Source organism: Anser anser, assembly GCF_964211835.1.
Source record: "Anser anser genome assembly, contig: HAP1_SCAFFOLD_100, whole genome shotgun sequence".
Lineage (NCBI taxonomy): Eukaryota > Metazoa > Chordata > Aves > Anseriformes > Anatidae > Anser > Anser anser.
Window position 1 is genome coordinate 359506 of NW_028153617.1, and position 26613 is coordinate 386118.

The following is a 26613-nucleotide window of genomic DNA, read 5'->3' on the forward strand; positions in this document are numbered from 1 at the left end:
CCTAAAGAGCTGGTTTCACATACCACGAGGAGTGAAACGGGACTGAACTGGACCCGTGTAGTGTCAGGCAGTCTGGGAGCATCTCCTCCGTGGTGTAAGGGTGGTATATGAACGCCCCTCTGTTCTTCGAGGTTGGAAGTGCACGTGGCAGGGGATGGGGCTGGTGTCCTGGCAGCTCTCTGGTGGCACGGACCCTGTGTCCAGCCCCGTAGCTCCTCCGGGTCGATCTGAGCTGGCTGCTGGAAGTATTATGCAGCTATTTGCTGAACGCTTCACCTTGCCTGGTTTAGCCCTGTATGGACTTAGGTTTAGCACATGAAGAGTACACTGAACCGAAAAGCAAGCATTTGGATTAAAAGGATAAAAGTTTGCAGGATGTGAGTATGATAATTGCATTACAATGTAATTGTTCAAAACAATAGAATTGGGATTTTTTTTTTTTTTATTATTCCTAGAAAAAAGTAAACCTGTGAGAATACTTTACAACAAACATTTTGGATTTAAATTTAAAATGTACTTTCCTAATTTATCTTTGTTCTCTTAATTCTTCTTTTTTTTTCAATACTATTTTTTAAAAATTTCTTGTTAGGGATATGCATTCTATGTTATGAAAAGTTACATGTATATGCCTTAGAGTATAGATATAAAGAATACTACTGAGTGCACCATTCTTCGAATCACAGAATGGCTCAGGTTGGAAGGGACCTTAAAGATCATCCACTTCCAACCCCTCTGCCATGGGCAGGGATGGCACCTACTAGATCAGGTTGGCCACAGCCTCATCCAACCTGGTCTTGAATACCTCCAGGGATGGGGCAGCCACAGCTTCGTTCATTCATTGTTTGCTTAACAGCATCTTGGAGCTGGAAACCTAAACCTAGCTGCTTCTATTAAGTTTCTGCATAGGATGTTTTATGACTTTTTGGAGAAGTAACTAACATTACTGTGCCAGGGCAGTGATAGCGGTCTGACCACTCATGATATCAGCCAGAGAAAAAAAATGACCAGATAATAAATAAATAAACAAACAAACAAACAAATAAGTAAATAAATAAAAGGATCCAGGTGTTCAAGATGGGGTTTGTATGGAGAAACCACCTGAACAATGTTCTTTTTTACCAGTTGATGGACTGAATTTTACTGGTTGCTTCCTGACCTGAAAGCTGTCTAGGTTTAATACATATCAAAAGCTCACTTGATATAGTGATTCATTTTTATTTTCTGTTGTAAATTATTTTACTAACAGCTTAGCGATATAATTAAATTTTAGCATTACCAACTCTGGAATCTTCTCCTTGATCTTTTCATTGTGATAATATTTTGCTGTTTTTTGAATGCTTTTGCATGTTTCTGAGGGAAGGGAGAATGTCTCAATATATACCTAGCTTCAGTGAATATCAATAACAAATTTCAATTAATTCAGACTTCCTATTCGAAAGAACGTCTGTGAATGTATTTACTTCTCAGAATTTAGAGTGAACTCTTGTCTGTATTGAATTCCAAATTTAAATTATTTTTGAGATTAGTGGAGCCCAATTATCACCTTACAAACACTGTTTTAATCTGTTTTTGGTGCTTTGATAGACGATACAGTTTTTGTATTTAATGTATTTTTGATTAAGAAAGCCAAAATACATGATTACTATTGCAGAATAATGCTGCCCTTTTGACTGACTTCATGTGGCAGTTTTGTTATAAATGCTTGGTTGAAACTTGATTTAATTTTTTAACCTTTTGATTAGCAAATACCTTTTCCTTTCCCCTTTTTCTTTTTTTTTTTTTGTCCCTTTATTTCCTTGTCCCCTCTTTTTCCCCTTTTTCTCCTTCTGCTTCTCTTTCTTATATTTGTATTTATGTTATACATGTATATATACTACTTTGGTAATCTGATTAACTAAAAAATTGTTGTAAATGAGGTTTGCTGTGATTTTGTGCCTAATTACTTTTCCTTGTGTACCCATCAGTACTCTTTCTGTGCTTATCTGTTTTTATCATTACTTTGTCAGACTGATGAAACACCGTATCACAGAGGCACGTAGATGTATTTCCCTAATAAAGGGTTATAATCGTGGATGGCTGCTGCAGTTGTGATCACGCAGTCAGTAATCAAGCTCTTTGAGGAGGGCTTGGTAGGGAACACCTTGAGTGGCTCTTGACATGCTGAATTGGTCATGGGGTCACTCCTCCTAAGTGGGAACTGCCCACTTGCTGGCCTTTGTCAACAGGAAAATGCCAAGCAAGCAGGGTTCCCATAAAAAGAACATTATAAACTTTTGGAAAGTAAAAAGAAAGCCTTCTTTTTTTTCTTTTTCTTTTTTTTTTTTTTGTCCCTTTTGTTAGTTTTTTGTTCTTTTATAAGATGGGTAGTATTGAAATTTTAGTAAGTGGCACTTTCATTACTTTCTACATCCTCTTTTTTTTTTTTTTTTTTTCCTCTGTGTTGACAGGGTAGAGACAGAAAGGTTTGTCGTGTTCTTTGGGTAAGTGCGGTGAACTGTTTTCTGTCCTCAGTGAATCAATGCTTTGTTTTAGAAGTGGTTGGTTTGGACAGAAACTGTCTTTATCATTTCTTTCCCCCCCAAGAATCACGTCTCTGCATCTCTTCAGACAACGCATGCTTCCCCTTTGGTGTTTCGTTTGATGGCATGGGGTTCTTGCTTGAAGGCATTTCTTTATGTAGGATCTGTGAATGATGAAAGTTATGAATGCATGGCTCAGTGTTTGATATTTGAGTGTTTCATGGAATAATGAATTAATTGTTTTAAACTGCTACAAATACAGTTTGCCCCAACTAAATGGCTGAACTGATTAGAGTTACAGAGTAATTTTCTCTAGTCAAAGACAAGGAAAGTTATCTTGATTTAGACTAACATGCATATAATTTATATAACACAGGTTATTTTTTCTACCGACTTTTTTTTTTTTTTAAACATGTAACAAACATGAGCACGTTACTCTATTAAATAGGTATTACCTATTTTGCATCCTGTACCCTGTCCTGTAGACTGTGCTACAACAATGCTAAGTTGTTTTTGTGTGTGTAGGTTCCAGTTACTTAAAACGTGCTTCTGGACACAGTTCTGGGCCTGATTTCAAAAACTGGATATAATAGATCACATTTCTTCATGAAATAGTGTTTGATAAAGTCTAGGTTGTAGCACAGTGAAAGCACAAAAATATGTACAGTATGCAGGACCACGATTTCATTGAAAAATACAATACTGACAGGAAACGTGAAAGATGCAAAGGAATCTAAGTACCTAAAACTACATGTAATAAATCATATGCAGACCATCAATCTGAAGGTGTATTCTTGATGCATCCTGCAATAGTGCTTCTCTGGAATTTTTAATATAAGAAATTTAAAATGATGAAAATTACTGCTTCTGAGGAAAGGCAAGCAAGTAATATGCAAGGTTCATTACTGTTATCAGATACTGCCCATTCCTGTCACAGAGTACGATCAAGATGGTGTAGGAGAAGCCCAGAGAGAGAAATCCTTTACTGAGAGGAATCTGAAGTATGCGTATTTGGTCAACGTACTTCATTCTTGCACCATTCAGCATGTGCTTTAAAGGAGTAATGAGAAAGGGGAATGAGTCTGAGCTACTGAGAGCAGGTCCAACATTTTGTAGAGTCAGACAGGGATCCTACAGGTAGTCTCCACATCTACAGAAGGCAGGCTAACACAGAGCTGAGGATGAAATCCATGGTATCGAGGGTCAAATTTCTGCCTCTTTATGTCAGTAGTAAACTTTGACAAACAAAGCAATAATGGAAATTTATGCTTTTCAGTGTAATCTCAGCATAGGTGATTTTGGAATTTCCTTTATACCTTGATCCAAGTACAAAGTAGTTCTGAATTTAACTAACTTTTTTTTTTTTTTTTTCCTGGCACTATTCTGTTTCTTTTCCTGTGTGTTGTGTGCATGTGTTATCAAAAACAGACAAACAAACAACAGAGTTACTAGCTATAAAAAGCTAATCAGAAACAAACAAACAAAAAGTTACTTCAGAGGCAATTATTTATTTTATTTATTTATTTATTTATTTTTTACGAATGGATAAAACATTCTGATGTTGTATCATTCTTAACTTGTTTTAATCCTTGTAGGTAACTGTTGGCTTTCATAATTTATTCATAAAATTTGTCAATATCCTGATCTCCTCTGTATGGATTTGCTAAACAGAGTTGCAACTTGAAAAAAACCTCTTACCTTCCTTTCTCAGGGTCAGTGTGGAAAATCAGATACTGAAATACGGGTTTACTACTTGTGAAATTACAATTTTGGAAAACGATGATCCTGGAGGAGTGTTCGAATTTTCTTCCTCTTCCAGAGGTCCCTACAGCATCAAGGTAGCTATCCGAGTAACGTCACTTAAACATTACAGACGACTTAGTTCTAACAGAGTGCTAGAAAAAGATTAATTTTATTTTTTTGCAGGAAGGGGAGTCTGTTGAGCTGCAGATTGTTCGCACTAGAGGAAGCCTCATCAGACAGTTTCTGCGCTACACTGTAGAACCAAGAGATAATAATGAGTTTTATGGAAGCACAGGAATTCTGGAGTTTAAGCCTGGTGAAAGAGAGATCATAATTACTCTACTGACAAGGATGGATGGGATTCCAGAGGTAAGAATTAATATTTTTCTCTCTTTAAATTGCATTCACATACATATTTGTTTGTCACTTACTAAAATATAGATGGTTTCACCTGTAAATACCAGCAATTTTTCTGTAACATTTGAAGGCTTTCTTTTTCTTAAGTGTGAGAAATAGATAGAGGAGGAGTGACTGAAAGGCCTATAAGATAGTCAAGCACCATATGAAAGCACTTTATATCAATACAAATCAGGTCTTGTCAGTCTTGCCTGAATATTCATTTCTCTGATATCTCTATTGTTTTGTAATCCCAGAAATCTGCACAATTTGAGGCATGTGTCTGTTGCTTTTCTCTTTGCTTTCTGCTTTTCTGTAGCTTGTTCCCTTTCCTGTGCATCAGCCATCCTGGATTCCATCAGGAAGTTTGCAAGGGTTTGATTTTACCACATTTATGTTAACATAAATTTTAGCTGCTGTGATTCAGCATTTTTTGCTGCCTTTACATGCACATTCCTATGCTGTATTTTGCATAAGCAGTTAGTTGTGTTTGTCTGATCCTGCTAATGAGCTGATCTAGGAGTAAGATGTCAGAAAGCCAGCTTTACAAAACATAAAGGTTTTAGGAAGGTTAATAATCTTTTTGTAGGGCCAGGTGGTCATCAGTCATGGATTGAAGGAGGGATGGAGGACCATATGATGAGGAAATCAGGGGATCACAGCAACTCCAACTTCAATTGCATAGGCTGCTGTAGAAATTCAGGTTTCTTTTCCCTACATACTCCAAAGAAAGGAGACATAAGAAGTCTGAACTCCACTACAGAAGCCAGGAACATAAGTTAATCTAGTAAAACTTAGGCACTAAAACAGCGGGTTATTTAATAGTTCCATTCCCAGTTTTTACTAGTTCATCAGCAGGCTGAGATAAAAGTATTTCCCTGCTTACAGCAGTATTATTAGACTAGGTAAGTCATCCTGCTGAAATGCTCAGGCAAAAACATACGAATTGTAGTGTCAGGACTAAAAAATAAGGAGGTCCTTTTATACTCTTCTATCTCCAAGAGTGGCCAAAAGCCACATACATGAGCAGGACATATATAATCACTTTCCTCCAGAATGCCATCCCAGCCTCCAATGGTGGGCAGTCCAAGGATGTCTGGAGTAATGGATGGTATCTTTGGGTGCCTTCAGATTTTCTTTCTGTTAATTGAAGCAGTTACGCTTTGAACGCAGGTAAGGTTTTAGCATCCATGACATTCTGTAGTACTGAACACCATTGTTTAATTGAATTGTATGTGAAGAACCAGTTCATGTGTGTTTCTTTACTGCTAACCACCAGCCAGTTTCACTGAGTTCTCCCCAGTGTAGAGTAATGCTGTTTTCTAGATAGATAAATGCAATATTTTTTTCTAATGTTCTCTGATACTTTTTTGAAAGTACCATGTCCCATTAGATTAATAAAGCCAGTTGATCAATTCTTTCTAAATTAGCATGCTGTCCATGGTTTAAAAATCTTTGCTTTACCTGTTACAAAGCCAGGAATCTTAAGAAGTCTTGGAGGAAAGAAAATTTACATTTCAGAGTGTGTTACAAACATTACTTGTGAAATTATGCGATTCTAAATTAAGTACACAAAATAAGTCCCTGCTTATAATAATAATAGACTTTTGGAGAAACTGATGCTTTTAGAGATAGAAAGTTCTAACAATTTCCTTTATTTGATAGCATTATACAAACGTTTATTGCATGTAGAATGTGTGTGATTTCATTTTAAGTTTGTATCCCTTTCTGCCTGATGGGGGACTGTGGACTATAGACCATTTTGTTTTTGATGTGGATGTTGAATATGTATTTTTGTTCTGACTGAGTTTCCCTCTTCTAGCTGGATGAGCTATATTCTGTGGTACTTAGTGGCTACAGTGAAATGCCAGGCAAGTTGGGGAATGCCACAATGGTCAATATAACCATTTTGAAGAATGATGATCCGCATGGTATCATTCAGTTTCTACCTTACGAACTAACAGTAACAATAAGTGAAAGCAAAGGAGAAGTCATCCATACCGGTAATTCCTTTTTATTAGAGTTACTTCTTTATCTGCTGTCTGCTTCTGCAAGTCTTATTTTCCCTGTTCTAGGATAACAGAAGTCTAGGAGACTTCTTACTAAAATCTCCACTCAGGACTTTACAGATTGGTACAATGCCAAGCAAGATGAGCAGCGGAGAGTGAAGTGGAGAAGTATGGGTGTGGAAAAACAGAGGGATTAACTGAGTAAAAAGGATTGCTAGAGAATTTTCCAGACAGGAGGGATGGAGTACTGATGTATGTGCAAAGTGCAACGTGGAGGTAGTAGCTCTGTTTGTGGAGAATGAAGAATGGGGTGTTATATAAGAGAAACATAGAGTTAAATCTTCCTATGGGTGATTTTAATTGATCTATTCAGTTATCAATTACTTTTACAGGCAAGAATTAACATGTGAAATTAAAGCAGTTTGCACTGCTTTAGTAATCTGTCTTTGTGTGTCCTTTTCTGTAGCACTCCAACATGTTACTGGTTTCATAAGAAGTGAAATTGGTTATTATTGTATTTCCTTTTTCTCAGTTTCAGATGTTTCAGATGTTCCTTTTTGATTTCTGTTGCTCTGAATATGCACACTGACTCTGTTTATGTTTTTTAGCTGTTTACAGAGTTGTAAGAAATCAAGGAAACTATGGAAATGTTAGTGTGTCTTGGGTTGTTGATCCAGCATGTACCAATGACGTCTATCCAGAGCAAGGGACTATTTTATTTGATAATCTGGAGTTTTCAAAAAATATCACTATTTACTCACTGCCAGATGAGGTAAACACTTTTACAGTGTTTTGGGGTGAGAATATGGGACAAAGAGTAAGTACTAAAACATTAGAGTATAAGGAGAAAAAAGGAATGTGTGTTTCTCAAGAGCCTAATAACTTGTAGGAAATATCAAAATACTTGGGTAGAACTGAGATAATGTCTGCAAATCATAGAGAAATTTCAGAAGCTGTGCATACCTCTAAACAAAAAAGGTAGAAGCTGAGAGTAATTGTACTGTGGTAAAGTTATAGGAAAGTTTGACTGAAACTCGTATCTTGATAACTGGAATCCTAATTTCAATCCTAATCCTATATGCTGATAAATTTGAAGTAATATAAGAAAGATTACACCTAATGATAAATAAATAAAGCTGTAAAAAAAACTACATGTATCAGAAACATAAAACTGGAAGGTAACTTTTGGGTCATCTGTGCAAGATAAAGAGGAAGGGACTTACTTACAAAAACTGTAGATGGATGATAATTTCTGTATAACTGTATGAATTATCATCCCTCTTGAGACACATAAGGACTGACAAATAAAAACAACACTCAGAAATCTCTGGCTTATTAATCCCCCTAACTTTTCATTTTAAATTCTTCAGTGTTTTGTATGCTAGAAATTAATGTCTTAATACTTTCAGGTGCCTGAAGAGGAGGAAGTATTCACCATCAGTTTATTCAATGCTACCGGTGGAGCCAGGCTGGGCAATGTAACCACTGCAATTTTACAAATAACAAAGAATGATGATCCCATTTATTTTGCAGGTTAGATATTATTGTTTATAAATGTGGAATACATACACTACCTAAAACGGATTTTTTTCACAAACCAGATCATTGCGAAATCGTAATCCCAAAAGAGCAAGTGGAAAAGCTCCCCAAACTTTTTTTTTTTTTTGTATTTAATTTATATTTGTTTCCTTCAGAACCTTCCCATTTTTTTGTGTGTGTCATTTTTCTCTTTGTTGATGTTGAGATCAGTTAGGAGGCAAGGTACAAAATATTCTCTCGTACCTGAATTATTTCCTACCTTTATCACATACATCTTATTGTTTCATTGAAGAGGAAGATCCTACTAGAGAGAATTAAGAAAACAGAGCAAATGCAAGCAACTCAGGCTTGAACTCAGACAGATTTGTTGCTTTTGTATTTTCAGAACCTGTGACAGTGAGTGTTCAAGAAGGAAGTGTTGCAAACTTTACAGTCCTAAGGAATGGATCTGCTGATGTCGCTGTTGTTGTCCAGTATATTACTGTTAATGGAGATGCAACAGCTGAAGAGGGAGACTTTGTTCCCAGTGGAAAGAACAGTGTCATTTTGTTTGATGTTGGAGAAAGGGAGCAGAATTTATCTGTGTATATCAACGATGATGATACCCCTGAAACTGATGAAACATTTTATATTATCCTTTTCAATTCTACAGGTAAGTCTTCCTTTTTTTTTTTTTTTTTTTTGCTGGCAATTTCTTAGTATCTTGGTCTTATCATAAAGCAATATTTAAATGCCAAGAATTATACGAATAATGTTTGCTTCAAGATTTTTATACAATAAATGCATACTGTGTTTGAATTTTCATCCTTAATTATTTTATTGGAAACAAAAATCAAATGATAGAGTTGATACTTTGCCTGCAAAAACAACTGGAGTGAAAGTCCCTTTTCAAATATAAATGCTCCAAATTAGATGGACTTCAATACAAAAACACAAAGCAAAAAAAAAAAAAAACAAAATTTAGTACCCAACAGTCTTAGGAAAAGAGGTATTCTTTTAGTTATTTTTTTCATGCTCCAGAGTGTATTACAAAACTACATGATTTTTGTAAAAACAAACAGAACTGCCATATTTTGGAGGAAGGGTATGTAATTGCTCTATTTTATTAGTAGCGAAAAGTATGCATACATTTTTTTCACTCTGAGACTATAGTTTTAAAAGGCTTAATTTGCAGAAAAATATATGTCACAATTTACCCAGGGGACCACCTCTAAAGAAAGGATTTATTACCTTAGAAATAACGTATTTTTGTTTATTTATTTATTTTTCAAAGTTTACACTTAAAAAGGAATGACCAAAATTATTCAGCCCATTCCTCACGTTTTTGAAATACATATCTTTTAGAATAAATTATCACTGTTATGTAATATACATGAGAAAATAAAAGTGAAGTATAAGAAATTCATAATTTTTCCAGAGCCCTAAGTATTTAATAAAGACCCTCCCCACACCTAGCTCCAACAAAACTCATGGTGTTGTGGGAGAGTCATTTGCAATTGTGTTATCAAATTTTAATTTACTGCCCTTCATTTTTTACTGTTCTCTAGTTGAGAGGTAATAACAGGCTCTGAATCTGCTGCAAATCTTTGCAATGCAAAGCAAAGCTGTATTGAATCAGCCATTGAAACCTGAGGGGCTGTAATTTAATAAAGCAAAGAAAGATGATGGCAATTAACCATCAGACTATACCTTCAGATTGTGTGACACGTTCTCAAAGTAAAATACCTACCAGGTATTCAATTCAAGATTAGGAAACCTAAAATTAGATTTCTTCATCTGTAAGCACGCTAAGCATCTTAGTTCTCATTACAGTCTCTGATGGTCTTAGTCTTTAGCAGTCGATAAGACTGAAGTGATTGAGGTCATGCTACAGTGGACACCCTGCGGCTGGCCTGTGAGTTTCTCACAAGGCAGCATTGATCTTGAGTTGAATCCTTCCCTGAACATTGGTAGCAGGCAGCCAGAGGTTGACAGGGAAAGCAGTAATTTGAGTATAAGGCAGCTAAGCTATTTCCCAAGGTCGGCTGGTATTCACTGTAGTACCCAGGTCTCTTATAAAATATCAGACTAGGGAAAGGATTAGACAAAACCATTCTTCTTCCTTCATAAGTTTTCTCTTTTGTTGTCTCTTTCTACTTTAATAACTTTCTTCAGGATCTACTGGTAGCTCCCAATACTACCCCATTGGGAACATATCATGGCTTTTCTCCTAGCACATGGGGAATGGGTATCCATAGCCTCCTTTTTCCTCTAAAATGAGCATCATATAGTTTTACAGCCATTCTAGAATCACTAAGAATAAAGAATATTTCTATACATATTCCTGAAAGCAAAAGTTGGTTTTCTTTCTATGATTGGTTACATACAGTGGCCTTGACTGTTCTGAAATTTTTTTGGGGACTGTTGTTCCTGAGAGAAAATACAAATAGAGGTATATGAAGTTAGAGGAATAAGCACATTGTTTAACGTGGAACAAAATTTAGTCGGACACTTTCAAAGAAGACAAAAAATGGGGTGGGTGTGGACACATTATGTTCATCTATGGACAATGCAATGGAGTTAGAATTAACATCCCTTAATATTTACCTGTACTAATATGCACACTGAAATCCTGCTAGCTTCCCATCTACATAATAAGAATCTTATGTTTCTTCCTTTTAGATATTCTTTGATATGGGAGTGAATAAACTCTTAGACATTGCTCATAGCTTGTATTTAGTTTAAATGCAATACTTTTCTTCTAGGTCTAAAGAAGGTCGGGGCTCTCTGAATACCTTACTCTTTTATTCTGTACCTCTGAATATCTTATTCTTTTGACTTGTCCAGATGATCAAACAGAAAATGTTACCTCACATAACAACTACATGCAAGGATACTGTGTAGTAAGAATCACATCTTCTCAGTTCATGTCATTTTTCCTGAAAATCTTACGTCTTGCTCTCTGGATGGTACACTACTTAAATACTTTTACTCTGATTTGCCTGCTGCTGAATACCTCAAATTCTGTTTTTCACTGACTTTTATAATTGTCCTTTTCTTTGTATAAAAGCAATTGTAGTGAGTAGAAAACATAATTGGATTTAGAGTTACCTACATTTCTGATTCCAATTTTAATAATAATAATTGTCCTCTTTTTTAGGAGATACAGTTATCTTTAAGGCTGGAATGGCAACAGTTATTATTGAAGCAAATGATGATCCTAATGGAATTTTCTCTTTGGAACCTTTAGAGAAGCCAGTTGAAGAAGGCAAAAGTAACATTTTTTGGTAAGTAACGTTTAAAGAATATCTTTGCACTCTTTTGGAACTGGTGTATGTGGTACTTTATAAATAGCACTTTGATTAAATCAAATGCACAAGTGTGCATTGATAGAAGTGCACTATAGAAAAACAGTTTTACAAAATTTTGGATTAAATGATTTGTAATGTGTTGAAGACATCACCTGTAATACTATGGAGTACACAGTAAATATTAAAAAGTGCACAGAAGCTCATGTTGAAATGTAACTAAATAAGACTTCAGCATTGATGTTCTGTTATAATCTCAGGAACCTGTAGATACAGAAAAATCTGAATGATTGAGCACAATATAACCTAGGCTGACAGAAAAAGAAAAAAAACCACTCAACAAATAGCTAAATAAAACTGTGTGGCACTAGGTGGCTTTTTGTACCCATCTTTGAAATTTTCAACTGCAAACTACTGTATTCTTTCTTTCTGTTTTTGTATTTTTTTTTTTCTTTTATCTGTTAATTACAGATTGAAATCTATACTTAAAGTCCGGATGTGACACTCTTCATTAGTCTGACCTTTGAAAGTATTTTCCTTTGTGCCACCATGATATATTGAAGAATTAGCAGGGTTAAAAATTGAATGCACTTGGCATCTCGCCTTGTTACATTCATTTCATAAATTTACTATGGGGTTTTAATTGGATGAAAAAATGATTTTTCGTTAAGAAATCTTGAGACAGGCTGTAAAGAGAAGTTAGGTCACAATAAATGCGATAGTGCAAATAGTTAGGGAAGAGGTTCTTCTTGCATTTAAAAAATCATCCTTTTTTTTTTGTCTGTTTGTTTTAAAGCCTTGAAGCAGATGCTTATGGCTGTGAATTGGTTCTTTATGCTTGTGTCAATACATCTGAAATATGAATAGTCTCAAGAAAAGAGGATATTAAGTTCATTGTGTGTTTGTTGTTGTGCTGTTCACTGTTTTGGGCTTTGTTGTTTTTTTGTCCTTTATAGTCTAATCTGCAGGATAATTTTTGTGGATTTGGTGGTGTTAAGAATATTGTTTTGATGTAAACATGCTTATATACAGGTGCTTTATGGAATTATAGGATACCAAGATCTCCAACATCTGAGGAACCTGCTCAGTCATCATTGATAAAATATATTTACTAGGGATCTGTCTCTTCCATACTGTCACTACTTTGACAGTTGTGTAGCATATAAAAAAGTGGTCAAAGTAGCATGTAACCAAACCACCGAAAACACAGAGGTTTTAATGAGGTAATTGGAGTTAGTGCAGCAGCGCTACACAGCTGGGATAGAGCACCCTGGTTAACGCCACAGAAGAAAAACCTTTGGAAGCAGAAACAACGTAAATGTGTTGCTGTGGCTGGACTAGTTTAGCTGAACTAATTCTTCAACCTGATATAATCTATTTATAAGGCATTTTATGTCACCGTGCAAACCGACAGAAGCAAACTTCCTGTATGTAAGCGCACTCTTAATAAAGGCACTGTATGGGTCACTTTTTATTTGTAGTGCCTTTTTGAAATTAGTGTAATTGTGTTAGCAGATAGTTACCAAAAAAAAAAAAATCTTTTCATTTACTACGTTCTTAATCACAAATAACAGTAGATTTCTGAAAGCCGTAGAATGTAATTCTAATTTAATACAAGTGTAAGAAAAAGTTTAAGTAGACTTGATGACTGAAAGGAGAAACGTTTGTGGTTAAATGTAGATGATTCTCTTTCCTGTCTAAGAGTGTCCAAGTATATTAATTTTTAATGTTAACTTTCTGAACTATTATGCATTCATATTTATTATTATAAATTGGAATTACAAGACACAGTGATGTGTAGCTTCACAGTAGTATTCTGCATGGACCTGCGTATGCTACTTCTGTTTTCTAAAGTACGTATTCCGGGAGTAGAATTGTACTGCAAAAGTGGTTGCCTTTAAAAGGAAGGCTTCATGGAACAGTTGTAGTATATTAGCATTTTACTTTATATTACATAGTATATTACTTCTTACTGTAAGGAAGATTACAGTAAAAGGAGTCTCCACATTTTCCTTTTCTACTCAACGCTGATGCATGCCTGCCAGGACTCTCATTCTTTCTGTATCACTGAACAGGATTTTGAGACACAGAGGACACTTCGGCAATGTTTCTTTGACCTGGCAGTTGTTTGATAATAACTCTGCACTGAAGCCAGGAGAAGAATTCTATGAAACTTATGGGACTGTGTGCTTCATGGATGGTGAAAGGTCGAAGTCAATAACACTACGTGCCATTTCAGATAGAATTCCTGAATTCAATGAATTTTACATTCTAAAGTTGGTGAATGCTTCAGGTATTGTCTTCCATATCACCATTTCCTTCATATCTGGTAGAAAAGAGTTATGTTTAATCAATCAAAAAGAAACCAACACTAGAAAGAGCATTGCTTTGAATCATGTCTTGATATCCTATGCTTTTCTGGTAAGGTTTTAGGTCTTATTTTTCATTTAATCTTGATTTCCATATATAGAGAGTTACTCAGTTCCCGAATTACTGTTAAACACATTTTGGTGATCTGAACTTTAAAAGGGATGCCTCTTGGTTTTTGAAATTAAACTTCTTAAAGTTCAGAAGTTTCATTTCAAAAACCAAGAGTTCTGAATTTCAGATACATAGATCTCCATGCACAAAATATAAAACAAAGATACTAACAAAGAAATAACAAAGGTATTAAAGGTTATGTGTGTCTACCATAATAGAGGTTGCTTTTTTGTTTGTTTGTTTCCCTAGAGGAGGTAAAATACTTGTAGTTACCACTTCACATGACTTAAATTACAACTTTAAATTGCTACTGGACACATTTCCTAATCTGGATTAATTCCACTTTAGTACTATTCATGGTCTTCTGTGCTCTGATACAAGTGAAAATGTGTGTTGGCCTTTCCTGTAAGTGAAGTCCATACGGATGTACAAAAGATTTCCTGCTTATAACAGGTAGATCACTGTACACTTTGAACACGGAGATTCTCCATTCACAACATGATCTTCATATCATGAATTCTTACTGTGCAAAGATAGATGACTAACACCAGGACTGGGCAGCAGTTTTAACACACAACTGGTTACTGTTTCTGCAAGGTGTATGTACTTCTGTATCAGAGGCAACAGGCAAGATTTTGCCATTCTCTATTCCTGTAAGTCTTTGAGCAATACAAGAATTGAATTTGGCCCCCATGCTTATCAAACGAATCAAAGGTAACCTACCTTATTGGCTAATTAAGAAAAGATGGACCTTGTCATGTTTCACCTGAAAGACATCTGTGTGTTTTACAGCTGAAAAATAGCATGTGGGTTTGTTTTCTACTGAAATTACATCAGCACAGTGTTTTAAGAATAATACAATTAACCTATGTAATTTTCAAGTTAGATCATTTGCTATAAGTCCAGAGGATCTTAAAGGAGGGTTTGAGGTTTTTTTAGAAACTTGTTTTATTAAAAAAAAAAAAAAGTACTTTGAAACTTTTTTCTGAGTGTGTTGTTTAATCATTAACTTTTACTCTAACTTCTATTACGCAGGTGGGTCTCCTGGTCCTGGTGGTCAGTTATCTGAAACCAGTCCTACTGTAACTGTCATGATCCCTTTCAATGATGACCCTTTTGGAGTGTTTGTTATAGATCCAGAGAGCCAGGACAGAGAGATAGTGGAAGATACTCTTTCTGAAGATGACCTTTCCTATATTACGGACTTCACCATCTGGAGACAGCAAGGCACCTTTGGTGTTGTCCGACTAGGTTGGGAAATACTGTCTAGTACCTTCCAAGCTGGACTGCCATCAATGGTAGATTTCTTGTTGCTTGGATCATTCCCAAGCTCAGTACAATCACAGCCCCACATGAGGCGCCATCACAGTGGAACAGACGCTCTGTATTTCAGTGGAAAAGAGGATGCATTTGGCATTATCGGTCCTGAATACCCATAACAATGGAAATAATGCAGTAACCAATTTTACATTTTCAGCTTGGTTAATTCCTAATGTCAGTACAGATGGCTATATAGTTGAAAAGGATAACGATAATGGGACTTTATATTATGGTGTGAAAATTCAGACAAATGATTCTCATGTTTCTGTAGTGCTTCATTATACAGCATTAGGGTCCAATATGACATACATGGCTAAAACATCAGTCATGAAATACCTGGATGAGAATACTTGGCTTCACGTTCTGATTACTCTGGATGAAAGTATAATTGAATTTTACGTTGATGGAATTCTAGTTCTGGGAGGAATGAAGAGTCTAAAAGGAGAAGCAATTCTTGATGGTGAGCCTTTGCTATTTTTCTCCATATATAAAGCTCTGAAATGCATAGTCTAGCCACTTCAAAGGTGGAAGAAATACACTGAAATGATTATATCTGTTAAGTTAATTGAAAGGAATGGATAAGAATTCTTTGAGGATTTTCAGAAAGCCTATGGAAATTGTGTGAATGTTCTAAAAAATTCAAACTGCTGCGATGTTGAGTGAGAGTAGAGGACTATTAATTGTATGGTGTACTATTTTATTTCTGCTTTTAAAATTCCAGGTTGAAGTTTAAGAAATCAAATTTTCCATTTGTAAAAAGAATAGTACTTCTGCAATTAGTAATTTCCATCACACTTGCAGTACTGTAGCTAAGCTGAGAGGCTGAGAGGTTTTTTTTTTTTTCCCTCCCTCGGTTTCTAGAACAAATATATGTGAAATGCAATTATGCTTTTATTGCTAGAAGGATATGTCTGTGCTGTAAATTTTCTTTATTAGTGGGGATGGCGTGTGTCTGGGGATAATGCAATAGTAAGGCAAGTATGTCATCTCTCTCCGTTGAATGTTGGGTAATACACAGTGGTGTGCATAGCAGCCCAGTTTTTCTCAGCATCCTCCACTTTGTGCCCTGGGACTTTTATCAGTTCCTGTGGTTGCTCATCTCTACAACTGCCACTCAGTGTCATATGTATGACAATACACTGAAGAGCACAGCTTTTTTTGTTTGTTTGTTTTCTTTCGTTTTCTGAAAGGCAACTGAAAACAGCTGATGTGTGTGTTTTAGCACAAGAGCATAGCATGGCACAGAATAGGATAGAGTAGGAATGAATATGAGGCAGCTGTGATCCTATAGTTTGGAGACAGAGAAATATAAATGCTGTTGTAAAAAGAGTTTGGAATTTGCATGGAATTACAGTGTGGTGGATGAAATGGATGTCCAGAAGGGTTAATGCAGTAATCATGAGTATCATCAGAATGGATCAGCTGCCCTAGCAGAGGGAAACAAAGTAGGATTTGTTCAGCAAAACAAGGGCTAAAAGGGGTTGCAGTTCTGCTCTGAAAATCTGTGGAGGAAAGAGGGAGCCTCAAGTCTCTAAGACTTATAAAAATGAGGGATGATGATAATGTGCTGCTAGAACTAATAGGATGAAAAACTTGGACAGCATAGGATGGAATTGTTTGGCCTGTGAGGACTTACCTGTAACATTGAGATGAGGCTCAAGGAACCTCCTGATTTTGGATCTCAAGATCAATATGATTCCTCATCCAGGGACAATGAACAGTTTACCATTGGTTTTTAAGAAAAACAGGTAGTCAGTTGCTGACTGTTTCATACAAATACAATAACATGAGAAAAAATTATAATTTCCTTCTCAGGTCCAGGAATAGTAAGAATTGGAGCAGGAATCAACGGCAGCAGTAGGTACACAGGGTTAATGCAGGATGTAAGGCTTTATGAGCGTAAGTTGACACGAGCAGAGATCTATGAACTTCATGCAACTCCTGCAAAAAGTGATGTCCACCCTGTCTCTGGGTATTTGGAGTATTGGCAAGGAGAGACCAATAAATCATTCATCGTGTCTGCAAAGGATGACAAAGAGGAAGAAGGAGAAGAATTATTCATACTAAAGCTCATTTCTGTGCGTGGTGGAGCTCGAATTTCACAAGAAAACACCACAGCAAGATTAAGAATACAGAAAAGTGATAATGCTAATGGTTTATTTGGCTTCACTGGAGCATGTATCCCTGAGGTAAGGTGGTCATAATGGAAATTGTAGGTGATATTTCAGGCACAGAAAGCTAAATGGCAGGACCAAGTGACCTGAACAAACCCTAGATTTTGCAGTGTTTGCTTTTGTGGTTAAGCAAAGTTTTCCTAGGATTTGGAGATGCATATGTTCTGTTAATACAACCTCAGTTCCACTGGGATTTACTATATAATTTTAAAAAACTAAAGAAAAAAATGGTTAAGAAAATTTAGTTTACTATATAAACTGAAGACTAAGGCTTAATTTTTTTTTTCTAGAAAAATATTTTACCTTCACTTCTGTTACATTTGAGTTACCAGTTAAAATGTAAGATTTAATTCTCTGGTTTTTTTTTGAGAATGGATTATTGCAAAGATTTTTATTTTAGTTTTCTGTGTCACATGATGTGTTTGAGATAATTTTACTAGAGATCATGCAATGACAAAGTGTTATGGATTTTTCCACCTTCATTTGCTGTCATAAACTAAGTTATAATTTGCATATGTTTGATGTCAGTTGGTTGATTTAGTAGTGGTTTTTTTTGTTGTTTTAGTTTTAACAGATGAAATCTTTTTTCAGTGGTATCCATTCTATATGCAGAGTGTAAACTTGCTACTTTTTGAGGAGGCTTGAAATAAACATAAATCATTCTTTACTTCTTTAATCAATTATAAGGGGGAATAACATGATAGCTATCTCTACTGGTATTGGATTATTTTGTGGAAAAAAAAATTTAATATAGTTTTCATTTGGGAACTCTTATGAGCTTTAATTACATTCTTTTTTAATCAAAGTGCTTATGATGTTTTTAAAATAACTGTCTTGCCTGAGTGATACTAGTTTTCAGTTTGGTTCAGTTTGCTTATTGTGTGCCTACCATATGCTATGATAATAGATTCCTTCAGGTTCAAGTACCTCTGATACGCTGTGATGCCACAGATCATCAGCCAACCATGAAGAAAAAAAATAATTATATGGCACGGTAATTGTTTTGCACCTATCATATGTCCATTTCACCAGGGAAGTATTAGAGCTCTTAGTGGTGATGCAGGAACACAGCATTTTTTTACCAGTAGTTTAACTGTGCATATCTGTCTACTAGGCAGCTGAAGTCACACACAGTATCTATGCTTTCTTACAAAGCAGCCCTGAAATTTATCTAATGCATAAGATAGCTTTAACCTTTCCAATAACTTTCAGATAAAATTATTTTCTATGTTAATTTTATGAACGTTATTTTCTAAAATAGAAGGTCAGTACCAATTAAAGCTTCATTCCAGAGACGTGAAGTTGTCGCTGCAGAAGTCATGTTATCTGTGAAGATACAGAATTGTAAGGAGGACAGTAGAAGAGAAAAATCTGTTTTTCTGAATGATGATGGTATAGTTTATTTCTATCCATAGTGTGTCTGGTTAGAGAAAGTGCTGATCCAAATCTTTCTTTAAATTATTGCTAAGGAAAATTACAATATTGACGTTATTATAAAGCAATAGTTTCATTTGCTTTCGACAGGTACATTTCAAGCATATTGATTCTGTCTCTGACGCATAGTTTTAGGAAAGGGGTTGTGTCCAGGACGAACTGCAGTGTATTGTTATTTGTTACCTTAATAGTCCTCAGGGAGGCATCAGACTTTTGCAGATTCCACTAGGATTGTTCTGATTGGCATCAAGGTCAGTTTCAGCTTCCTAACACTCCAAAAGAGCTGAAAGTAACATGACAGCAATTTTTTACTTGAACATTTGTCTGGCATTAAATATTTTCGTGTTATTTAATGAAATTGCCTTGATTTACTTTGACAGTAATAAACGTTCCAAATTTTTGCTTTCTTCCAGACTGCTGATGAAGGTTCCACTATATCCTGTGTTGTGGAGCGTACAAGGGGAGCCCTAGACTATGTGTATATAAAGTACATTATCTCACAGGTTGATTCCACTGGCATTAATTACTCTGTTACCGATTTTTCTAATAGCAGTGGCACTATCACATTCGTTCCTTGGCAGAGATCAGAGGTAAACCCTACCTTCCTATTAACAATTCATCCTGTCCTTTACAAACCTCCTGGAAAATACCTTCTGAGGGTGCTTGGCTGGTTTGCATACTAGAGAGTGTTTACTTCACATGGCTTTTCTTATTATTATTTTTTATTTTGTTATTTTATGTTGTTATTTTTTTGTTATATATATATTTTCTTTCTTTCTTTTTTTCCATCCCTGACAACAAGAAAGTGTTATTTGTAGCTCTGTGTATATGTCAGTTCAAAAGTCACCATGTGTGCATGTACATATTAGATACATGTACATATACATAAAAAATATTAACTGTATTTATGTGTATGTGTACATATACTTTAAAAAGTGTAGATAGTCCATGTACTTTCGAAATTGGAAAATGATCAGGTTTGATCTGAGTGTTGTAACTCAAATTTATGTCCACAACAATTAAATAGGCAATAGTAAGATTCATTGCTGTTCTTGCACTCAAGGCTATCCAGGTTCTGTCTCCTTTTAAATTCAAAATCAGAAACAGGAGATTAAAGGTGTTCTTGTAACAATAGCTGTTTTTGAGTCTCCCTGAAATGATTACTGTCTGCTTTAATCTATTCCTCTGCATAAAGTGTGCGAGCAACTGGAACATAAGGAAATTATTCAATATTCTGGCCTTAGAGACACCTGAAATTGGTAATCAGAATTGCATCTCTGAGTTGGGGGAGAGAAAGAGAAATGATACATAAGGGAAGCTTTAGCTGCTTCTGAGAAAGCTTTCTAAAAGTCTTACGAAATTCCTTATCTGAATTAGTTTAAAAAAAAAAGAAAAAGAAAAAAGAAATACCAGGATACCAGGATACACTGAAGAGTAGGAATTCAAAGCTACAGAGGCCCACAATTAAAAAATTATGTGGGCAGACTGGAGGTCCAAAAGAGGGCCAGAAAGATGATCAAAGAGCTGGAGAACCTGTCCTCTAAGGAAAGACTCAAGGGGTTAGATCTTTTCACCCTTTAGAAGGGGACTTTGATCCCATTATTACAGTACCTAAAGGGCAGCTCCAGAGTTGACAGAGGCTCTCTCTTCTCAAGAAACCACAGGAGAAGACAGAGGGCAAAGAGTACAAAGATAGAGTGGGAGAGGTTTTGTCTTGAAATTTTTTACAACTACTGGAACGACTTCCTTAGGGACAGGGTCGGGTTGTCCCGACCTCAGCATCTGGGCCAGGGCAATCCCAAGCACAAACACAGGCTGGGCAGAGAAAGCACTGAGAGCACCCCTTGGGGGGGGAAGGACCTGGGCGTGGTGGTTGATGAGAAGCTCGACATGAGCCGGCAATGTGTGCTTGCAGCCCAGAAAGCCACCCGTACCCTGGGCTGCACCAACAGCAGCGTGGGCAGCAGGGCGAGGGAGGGGGCGAAGGAGGAAATTCTTCCCTCAGAGGGCGGTGAGGCCCAGGCCCAGGCTGCCCAGAGGAGCTGCGGCTGCCCCATCCCTGGCAGAGCCCAAGGCCAGGCTGGATGGGGCTGAGGGCAGCCTGGGCTGGGGGGAGGTGTCCCTGCCCATGGCAGGGGGTGGCGCTGGGTGGGCTTTAAGGTCCCTTCCAGCCCAAACCAATGTATGGTTCTATGGTAGAATTCCCATCACCAGGGGTGCTTAAGATGCAGTTGAACATGGTGCTGGATTATTTCATCTATTTTTTTTTTTTCCATGAAACATTGAACTTCATCTTTTGATGTCCCATCCAACGTGGGCTGTCCTATGATTAAAATTCTGTGGTAATAAACAGCGTGTGCTAGAAATAGAAATAAAAATAATCTGTTTCAATGAATTCAATCCTGATGTACAGCACAGAATTGTTAAATTTATTTGAAGAAGTGGTGCGGGACCACAGTACTGTAGAAACAACATACACTTTCTATTATTGTTTGTATAATAAGGATGAATTGTGAGTAGAAAATACCATCCTCAGTTTCACTTATATCAGGCTGCAGAAGTCAATGTGGACTCAAATTCGCTGAAGTCATTTGCAGGGATCCCAGTGACTTCACTAGAACTGTGAATCTGGATAATGTGATGACTGGCAAAAGCGTGTGGTATCTGAAAATAGTTCATTCATGTTATAATAGTTTGTTCATTCAGCTTTATTTCTCTGTGAAATGATATTACTGCATTTCATACAATCATATATAGCAGAAATTTCCAAAGCTTTTCTAGCATGGCAACATAGACGAGGCCCACATTACTCTATCTAGTGGCAGAAAATGGCTGATGTAGGCTCTTGCTACACAGCTTACTGGTCCAATTTACTGCATACATACAGAGGAGCTAATGTGCATGGCTCTAAGAAACGGGCTGGTAGCAAGCTGCTCTTCAGGTGGGATATCCTAAGGGACTTTCAACTGACATTTGTAATCTACTCATTACCATGCCTCTAAATATGATCAGCTACTTAAATGTTTTCTATATGTTTGTCCGACCATATCGAAACATAAAGAAAGATGGAATTTTCTGAAGTGAATGTGTTAGCGTGTTTAGAGCAAGGTTATGTTAGTAAATCGTATGATCTGCAGGTCAAAGTGTCAGGTGGTATAATAAGCTCAATTTATTTGCTCTCTAAATTGGATTAATCACTGTAATGTCTCTTCATAAGCATAATTTCAAAAAGATTTTAAAATTTATCAGATATTTCATGTTCAGTACATGGAAATTAAACTCTGCTTTTGTGAAGATATACAAAACCAACCAAACAAGTATTTATTATCACTTATTTATGTAGTTTGAAACAATTCAGAAAATATGCCTTCCATTTCCAGTAGCTTGGAAGCATTGTTTTTGGAAAGCATATTCTAGACATAAAATGTTATCTTAGAAATTAGTTGAATTTATGTGGAGAGCAAAAATAGTGTCCTTTGCTTTCAGAACTATACAGCAGATACAGCTGACTGACTAATCAAAGAATGTTGCATGGTTTGATTTCTCCATGATTTGGTCCTTCTCTAGGTGTTAAATTTGCATGTTATTGATGATGACATTCCGGAGTTAAATGAATATTTCCGTGTGACATTAGTCTCTGCAGTGTCTGGAGATGGGAAACTAGGTTCAACTCCTACCAGTGGAGCAAGTATAGATCCAGAAAAGGAAACTACTGATATCAGCATCAAAGCCAGTGACCACCCATACGGTAACAATGATGGGAATTATACAGCTTTGTTTCAGATTATTGTGTAGTTCTTTCCAGTCAGATGAAAACTTTGCTTGGTCGTAATAGTTGAGGAAGCAATCTCATATATTCCACTTTATCTGACTTGAATTAATTCATTGTTTATATACATGAATGAATACTGAATTAGTTTTCTTTTATAATTTTACAAAAAGGCCTCAAATCTTCCCTGCCCAAACAAGCAAGGATTCTCTTGTGAGGGCAAATAAAGGCTCTGCATGTAGTTGATCCTGTCCAGGTTTTTCATCAAATGAGAATTCCTGACAATGAGAGTCATTTCTCCATATGTCTTGTACCAGTAAATACGCAAAACCGTGGCCTGTGAGGCTCTTTTGGGAAGAGAAGGTTTTATTATTGTGCTGTGCCTTTTATCAAGACTGACAAGAATATCAGTGAGAGAGGGTAAGGCACACAGCACATCTCTGGAAATAGTGTGATTGAGGCTTAAGGGTATACTGGTATATGTGGTTTTTAATTTCAGAACCATCACAAGATATGTTATCAATCACTTTATTTAAATTGTTTATCATCTTTAAAATTTGTTATGAAAAGCCATGTAAGTAGTAATTCTTGTCTTCCAGGTCTGCTCCAGTTCTCTGTGGGGCCACCTCCTCAGCCAGGTGATAAAATGATTCTTCCAGCCTCTTCTGTGCCCCATATTACTATTAAAGAAGAAGCTGGACACGTCAGATTACTGGTAGTTCGTGCACAAGGCCTTCTTGGAACAGTTCTGGTGGAATACAGAACAGTGCCAGTCACAGCTTTCAGTCCCAAAGATTATCAGGTATGGCAACTGCCAAGGTGGTATAATTGTTTTGGAATTAATTAGAGTTATTTATCGTGGAGATAGCTTTCAGTTTGACTGCTCTAGCCCAGCTATGATTCTTTCACAGAAAGACTACTTTACAAGGTGATGTGGCAAATGGATATGTAATATTCACTTAAAAATATACATCATGTGACTTCTCCATTCTTTTCTCTGCAGTAAGTTGCATTGTCTAGGAAAAGCCTCTGGTTTTGAACTTTTTTTTTTTTTCTTAACAGAGTTTTCAGTGTAGCAATTTGTGAGTTTTGCTGTTGTTACAGACCATATTATTCAAGTGCATGTACAGGTTAACATTATGCTTGTACATACTGGGATTTGTATATGCCTAGCAAAATAACCTGCATGTATCTGCACTTGCTTGTCCAACTGATCATTTGTGCAGAAAAATAAGAAAAATGTACATGAATGCAGATGCTCACCAGTATGTCAACTTAGATGTCTTCTTCTTTTTTTTTTTCTTTTGTAAAACAGATTTTTCAGATTTTTTTTTAAAGCTTAAGTGAGGAAAAGTAGATGTTTTGAAAAAGACAAAATGAAGGTTCTGTTTCTTTTTTTTATATGGATGAAAACATTAGACTTGAACAAAAATATGAAGAGCTCTTATATTGCAGGCTGTTGTGGGTACACTGGAATTTCAGCCAGGAGAAAGATACAAGTACATTACTGTTAACATCACTGATAATACTATTCCTGAATTAGAAAAAACGTTTAAAGTGGAGCTGTTGAACCCAGAGGGAGGAGGTAAGGCACATATATCAGTCCCTTAGTTGTATTTTCATGACCTCTACTCGTTCATAAAAATCTTGTCTTTCTTGGCATTATTTTCTATGTTATTTCTGAAAACAAACAAAAAGCACCTCTACATCCCCACCCCCATACAGCTGTCTTTTTTCGTAGGGAAGAACTGTTCCTCAGTTCTTTTCTTAATCCTTGGTGGAAACAACCAGATCCCATAGCAAGTATATTATTACCATGTATTAGGGAAAGTGTATCACTGCCATCTGTTAGGTCATCTAAAGGCAATTGCTGCTTTTCACTTTGTATAACTTCATGGTTGGTAATGAGAACTAAAATAATGCAAAAATATATTAGCAATATGTTGCATTTCAAAAATATGGAATATTTATAAAATATTTAAGGCTAAACAGTCAAAGTGTTGTGTTTTTGTTTGTTTGTTTTGGGTTTTTTTTGTTTTGTTTTGTTTTTTCTTCCACATGAGTGAAATCAGAAGAACTGCAATACATAGGTCAAATGGATTATAGCAGTAACAGGCTGTGGATGTTGAGGGCCATAGGGAGTTTGCTGAGCTGTAGCTGCAGAGGTAGCTCGTAGATAACTGTCTGTAAGAACAAGACAAACACTTGAAAGAATTATTGGTTTGAAGGGCTAGTCTGAAGGGACGGCAAAGCATAGTGGTGCTGCCACATAAACCCCTGAATACCTTACAGATTTTTTTTTCCATTTGAGAAAAATTTTAACGGAGATTGTAAAGCTTGTTGGAGGGAAAAGTAATTAGAAACACTGACAGCCATAAATTGATTTTTTTTTTTTAAACTGATGTTATTTTTTTAAACAATTCGGAAATTGCAAGTGTGGTCCCTTCTGGGAGGATGTATCAGATTTCCTTGAATTAATCCAGCTCTCTGCTATGATTGTATGTGTCTATGGTGCAACATGGTCTCAGTGATTCTTTTGGTAAAGTCTTGAGACTTTTCACGTATTTTGTCTTTTTGGTTGAATAGTTGTTTTGTTAAAAGGAGTCAAACTTTTCTCTTTCAAATTGTTGTGACAGAAAATTTACAACTAACTTTAGTAATCCAGTAACTATATAGCCTTTTTAAAATGAGCCTTCTTTTTGGCCTTTCCAACACAAACACAAAGCTTATGAAGTCCCCATTAGTTAAGTTTTCTGCAGATTTTCCCAACATTTTCACTTTGTGAGAAAATATTAGAATAAGGAGCTTGAGGGACTTTATCGTCTCCCCTACCTTTTTTTTTTTTTTTTTTTTCAATTTAGATTCCTCCATGACAAGCCTCAGTTAGGAGTGAGAAAGGGGAAATACAAAATGGGGACACAAAGAGGGAAAGAGAGGAAAGATAAACTATGTGTATGTGTTTTCTTTCATTCTGACTTCCCATTGCTATTTCCAATGTCATAAATTAAGTAAGAGGTGGCATATGTAAATATTTCAGTCTTTATTAGAACTCCTGTACACTTTCAGAAGCAAAGTTGATACCTTCCTAGAGTGCTTCCCTCTTTTTTTCCTGTTGTCCAGAATAGTTTAAATTTCTCTTTGCTTGCGCTCTGATTTATAAATGTATATATGTGTATATATCTGTATGTCTGTCATCTTAAAGTTGCTGAGCTCTTTAGAAATGATGGCAGTGGTAGTGGTGATGGGAACATGGATTTCTTCCTTCCAACTGTCCATCAGCATGGTAAGCATTTTGGATTAATCTTTATTTCTTTATGCTAACTGTAATATCCCTCATGAACTACACTACTGACACAGTTTATCATAGTGTTATTTTGCTTGTGGTTTGAGATATATCATAGAGTCCTGTCAAAACATTCTTTCCCATTTTAAAAAAGGCTTAATTTCAACAACAGTCAATACTAACCGTAATACAGAAAATAACAGCTTCTCTATCTTCAAAGCTGTATTTTTATAGAACACAATGTAGTTATTCCAGAAGTAGTTAGAAAAATTAGCTTTGTTTGTAAATTTTGTAAAATTTTCTGGAGAGCAAAGAGGAGAGAAACTTTTTAAATTTAAGGTAATTTAAAAATTACCTGACTGTGTGTTTTGATACTTTCTTTTGCCACTTGCTTTATGCTTTGATCTCTGCATCTCAAAAATACTCTTAATAAAAAGTGGTGTTAGCTCTTTTTTTTCTAAAAGAATGCTTTGATTATTTTTCATTTTTGAAGTCTATTTTTGTCACAACATACAGAAAACAAAGATAATTTAATCTTGAGAAAATTAAAAACATACAATATGCAGAAATAAGATGAAAACAAAAGCACCTACTATGAGGGAAACGCTAATGATGGCGGATTTTGAATTAAACCCTAGAGACCTGAAAATATTGTGTTA

General features: G+C 36.0%; 1 long non-coding RNA gene and 1 pseudogene across 2 annotated transcripts in view; both read left to right on the forward strand.

The window, feature by feature from the left end:
- LOC310891811 overlaps positions 1-26613 on the forward strand; it is a 294710-nt gene that overhangs the window by 224246 nt on the left and 43851 nt on the right. The gene's annotated exons all lie outside the window — the stretch shown is intronic.
- Positions 1-26613, forward strand: part of LOC310891797 (adhesion G-protein coupled receptor V1-like) — a 74727-nt pseudogene that overhangs the window by 15536 nt on the left and 32578 nt on the right. The window contains exons 8-22 of the transcript in view: positions 4231-4357; positions 4446-4631; positions 6481-6661; positions 7276-7439; positions 8077-8200; positions 8592-8858; positions 11346-11472; positions 13569-13786; positions 15010-15754; positions 17110-17483; positions 19316-19492; positions 22470-22650; positions 23271-23473; positions 24127-24256; positions 25874-25954. The product of the transcript in view is annotated as an adhesion G-protein coupled receptor V1-like (transcript). The remainder of the gene's footprint in view (positions 1-4230; positions 4358-4445; positions 4632-6480; positions 6662-7275; positions 7440-8076; positions 8201-8591; positions 8859-11345; positions 11473-13568; positions 13787-15009; positions 15755-17109; positions 17484-19315; positions 19493-22469; positions 22651-23270; positions 23474-24126; positions 24257-25873; positions 25955-26613) is intronic.